The sequence below is a fragment of the Mandrillus leucophaeus genome, unplaced genomic scaffold (assembly GCF_000951045.1).
Source record: "Mandrillus leucophaeus isolate KB7577 unplaced genomic scaffold, Mleu.le_1.0 Scaffold194, whole genome shotgun sequence".
In the NCBI taxonomy this organism is placed as follows: Eukaryota; Metazoa; Chordata; class Mammalia; order Primates; family Cercopithecidae; genus Mandrillus; species Mandrillus leucophaeus.
Genome location: NW_012101965.1, coordinates 2,535,847 through 2,541,015, shown reverse-complemented (window position 1 = coordinate 2,541,015; position 5,169 = coordinate 2,535,847).

Below are 5,169 nucleotides of genomic sequence, written 5' to 3'. Positions count from 1 at the left end.
GCTTGAACCCAGGAGGCGGAGCTTGCAGTGAGCCGAGATCGTGCCACTGCACTCCAGCCTGGGCGACACAGCAAGACTCCGTCTCAAAAAATAAATAGATAAATAAATAAATAAATAATGAAGAAACAATGGGGCAATGACTGCCAGAACTGTGTAGGTGAGAGGGTGCATGCATGTTACCGGGGTTGCTGAGCAGGATTGAGCACTGACCTGAACTCTTGTAAGACCAGCAGTCCTACAGAAGCAATCACTGATTGTCAGAGGACACAGTGATCTAAGCGACTAATAGCAATACTTCACGAAGACAAAAGTGGGTGAAACTCTTAAGTTCTTAACTGACTGAAGACACTTTTGCATTTCAGTTTGGGAACTTTCTATTGACGTATGTTCAGGCTCACTGATTCTCTCTTTGGCTGTGTTTAGTCTTTGGATGAGCCCATCAAAGGTATTCTTCATTTTTGTCACAGTGTCATTGTTAACTTCTAGCATATCCTTTTGAGTCGTAGTTTTTCTTCTCTCTGTTTACATTATCCATCTGCTCTTGGATGTGTCCGCTTTTCCCATGAGAGCCCTTACCATATTCATCACAGTTATTTTAAATTCCCCATGTGATAATTCCAGAACCTGTGTTATATCTGACACTTGCTTTGTCTCTTCAGATGTGTTTTTTCCTTACCTATTTAGCATGCCTTATAATTTTTTTATTGGAAGTTACATGCTGTATTAGAAAATATAAACTGAGGCAAACAGGTCTCTAGTGTGAAGTTTCATGCTAATCTGGCTAGAAGTCAGGTTCTATTGAATGTTTGCTGTGACTGTAGGTGCCAGAGGCTGCAAACTTCCTCTAGTGTCCTTGTTTTTGTCTCCCTGTTGTCTTTGGGCTTCCCTGAGACGTCTTCCTTCCTTAGAGCCAGGCACATTGCCACTCTTTCAGCTGGAATCCACTGCGGGTGTGGTGGTAAGGTGTCGGGGAGGGGAAGTGGTCTGCAATCTTATTAAACTTCGGCCTTTTAGTGGGCCTGTGTCCCTAGTCTCTGACCTTCACAAGTGTTTGCTGGCGTGTTTCCCCCTCTCCTTACATGAGACAGGAAGGCTAGAGGAGTCAAAAATGGGAGAGATGCCCTTTCCCCAGGTGGGATAAGGCTCTGGTGAGCCTTTGACCCTGGGGGTCACTAGCCTGAGTCTTAGTAATCTTTTTTTTTTCTTTTTTGAGACTGAGTCTCACTTTGTTGCCCAGGCTGGAGTGCAGTTGCGTGATCTCGGCTCACTGCAACCTCTGTCTCCCGGGTTCAAGCCATTCTCCTGCCACAGGCTCCCTACTAGCTGTTACTACAGGCGCCTGCCACCACGCCCCACTAATATTTGTATTTTTAGTAGAGACGAGGTTTCACCATTTTGGCCAGGCTGGTCTCGAACTCCTGACCTTAGGTGATCCACCTACCTCAGCCTCCCAAAGTGCTAGGATTACAGGCATGAGCCACCGCGCCCAGCAGAGTCTTAGTAAAATTGACCCCAGTATTGTCATGGGGAGTGCTCTGGTAATTACAGGGATTACTCTCCCCTCCCCCATCCAGAGGGTAAGGGGCGCCTTCTCAGCTCTCCACCACCTGTGGGGCTCCTGGAGGTCAGGCCCATGAAAATGTGATCCTGAGGAATTTCTCCCTCTCTTGATAGACCATATTCAGCCTCCAGAAATTTATCAAAATTGCCATTTAAGTGTTTTGACCAATGGCCCCAGTGGCCTCTGCTCCAGGTAAGGAGATCTCAGCTATAAACTTTCTGGATTTACCTCTCTTCAGGTTTAGGGGTGGCAATTTGCCCTGTGACCTCAGTTCTCTGGTCCAAGAAATGTTATTGATTTTCAGTTTTTGTTCATCTTTTTTCTTATGATAAGGATGGAAGTAACCACTTCTAAGTTCTTTCCACATTGGAGCTGTAACCAGAAGTCCTGGGTGAAGACTTTTGAAAAGTCTGCTCAATTTCTCTAAAAACAGAAGGTGTGAAGGGAACCTAGACATTCCTAAGGAAGCTCCCAAGAGAAAACAAAAGTGCCCAAAGCTACTGGCCCTTCTTGTAACTCCCGCCCTCCCATACTGCATGTTGAGTGTTGGCCACTTCTGCATTCAGCTATGGTGACATATGCATGTGGGTAACATTCAAATCCAAGTGCATTGTAAGCAAGAGTCCATGCATATTAAGATTGGCATGCCACGACAGCTGTAATTAGTATCAATTACTCCTTCACCTTCTTGGAATGCTTCACTTCTGCATAACACAAGCCTCTTCCACTTCTGGATTTTCTTTTACCATGTTTCAACCATCTTCTCTGACACTTGTACTTTTCACGTTAATTTCCCAGTGATGACTGCTAGCCTGACTCATCTGTTGGCTTAGTCTCTAGAAACCATGTTAGATCTGTTAGATCTGCCAGGATGGACTCCATCACAGCATCTACTGAAATGGTACCCTCTCCCTGGCTATGTCCCCTCCCACTTACATACATCACAAGTACTTCTACTTCTGAAATATTTATCTCCCTGTCAGCTTTGTCCTGCTGCTAAGATAAAACAGTAGGGTTTGGAAGACAGCCTGTGAGCAGAGCAGAGTATAACAGAATACCAGGACACACAACCCATAAAATAGAATCCTAAATCCCTCCTGGGAAACCATCCCCTTCCCACTCTGAGCTCAGGTGGTTCATATGGTGTTGACTCCATCCCTGCACCCTCAGAATGAGATTCCAGCCAATCCAAAGTATGTCCTCCACTTGGCTACCAAGGTTAGGTCAGTGACAGTCATGGGACCTGGTCAGAGCCAGTGAGGTGCAAGGATGCTTTTGGCAAGACTTAATTAGGTTGCATATTTTTTTTCTCACTGGATTTGTACCTAGGAGAATGGAGTAGGGTGAACGAGAGGTGCTGTTGCCATCTTGCCATGAGGAAAAGATGTAATAGGAAGGAAACAACACAGAAAGGTGAGCGGGGTGCAGTGCAGGTTTCTGGGGAGACTGAGTCTTAGTGATCTTAACTGGCCCTGCTATTAAGCTTTCACCTTGAGTTTGTACTTTTCCTCAGATTGTCAGTTACGTAAAACAAAGTCTTTGTTGTTGTTGTTAATTGCTTAAGCCATTTTGATTTGGGACTCCTGATACTTGCAACCCAAAGAGTCCCAAGTCACACAAACATAAATTAATGGCTTTCATCAAGCAGGGTTGGGTAGAGGACCAAAAGAGAGTTATTGTTTGTTTGGTTTTGGTTCTGATTTTCTCCAGGGATATGAGCGAAGAAACACAAGCTGGCTCCCCGTTGTCCCTTGCACCCAACTAGGGACTAGGTAGGCCTCTTTGGTCTCTTGCAAATCACTGTCTAGCATGTACCACCCATAATCCTAAATAACCCGTGAGTTTTCCTACTCACTTTCACTTCAATTTGCAAGTCAATTGATTCCTACGTTTATGCTTCACAAATTCACTGGAGATTGCAGGATATTATAAATTGAATACTACTATAAATAAATATAATAGTAATACCAGTAATACCCAGTGCTAATTATTAGTATGCCTGTTATTTGCTAGGTTCAGTTCCAAATGTTTTATATTTACAAATTCATTTTATTCTCACAACATTCCTCTATGTTGCTATGAATATTAGCCCAATCATTCAAGGGGTAAACTGAAGTATGGAGGGGCTAACTAACTTGCCCTAGGTGTTATAGCTAGTAACTTGTAGGCCTGGGATTTGACATGAACCCTGGTAGTCTGGCTTCAGGGCCCGTGTTTCCCTACTGTGCCATTCTGTGTCTTGGTGAGAAGCATTCAGTCTGATATCGTAAAGCTGGAGGTGGTGGAAGTGGCAGTAGGGAGTTCTAGCGGTACATGCTAGACAGTGATTTGCAAGAGCCCAAAAAGGCCTACCTAGTCCCTAGTTGGTGCAAGGGACAACGGGGAGCCAGCTTGTGTTTCTTCGCTGACATCCCTGGAGAAAATCAGAACCAAAACCAAACAAACAATAACTCTCTTTTGGTCCTCTACCCCACCCTGCTTGATGAAAGCCATTAGTTTATGTTTGTGTGACTTGGGACTCTTTGGGTTGCAAGTATCAGGAGTCCCAAGTCAAAATGGCTTAAGCAATGAACAACAACAACAAAGTTGTTGTGCAGCTCCATGAGGACCCTGGATCTAGCATTCACTCCTTTCTGCTGTCCTCAGAAGGGAAGAGGATACAACACTATTAGAAGCAATATGTGGGGTGTGTGTGTGTGTGTGTGTGTGTGTGTGTGTGGTTTTCTGTTTGTGAGAGCTTAGGAACCAAGAAAGCAGTTGAAGAACCATGTAAAGCAGAGTAGAGAAAGGTCTCAATTGTTATTATAACAAAGTAGCCCCAAGCTATCCAAACTTTTGGGTCAATATCTCCTTTAATATTCAAATAATATAACGTATTCCTTCACCTTATATAACCTTGGAAAGCACAGACCTGCACTAGTATTTCAAAGGAGTCGTTGAGCACCGCTGCCCTATCTTAGCAGCATAGCTCAGTGCTGCTGGTTACTTCCTGCTCCAGGCTGCTGTGTGATGATCACTTTTTTAAAAAAACAGCTTCACTGAGGCTGGGCATGGTGGCTCCCACCTGTAATCCTAGCACTTTGGGAGGCTGAGATGGGAGGATCATTTGAGCCCAGGAGTTTGAGACCAGCCTGGGCAACATAATGAGACCTTGTCTCTATTTTTTAAAAATTAAAAAAAAGAAAAACCAAACCCTCATTGAAATATAATTTAGATACCATAAAATTTACCTGATTTAAGTGTAAAACTAGTGATCTTTAGTATATTTACAGAGTTGTGCAACCATCACTACCGTCTAATTTTAGAACATTTCCTTCACCTCAAAAAATAAAAAACCCTATACCCATTGGAAGTCACTACCCGTTTCTTCCCAATCCTTCAGCCCCCAGCAGTTACTATCTACTTTCTGTCTCCATGGATCTGCCTGTATGGACTGATCATTTCTTGGTATCCTAAATTGTTTTTTCAGCCTGCTTTTCTTAACCTACTCCTGCACTCCTGTTTTTACCCAAAGCACTGCAGAACAAAGCTGGCACTGGGATGCAGTTGACAAGATTTACTGAACTCTCGATGCCATCTACTATAAGGGCATCTCAATGCAGAAAAGG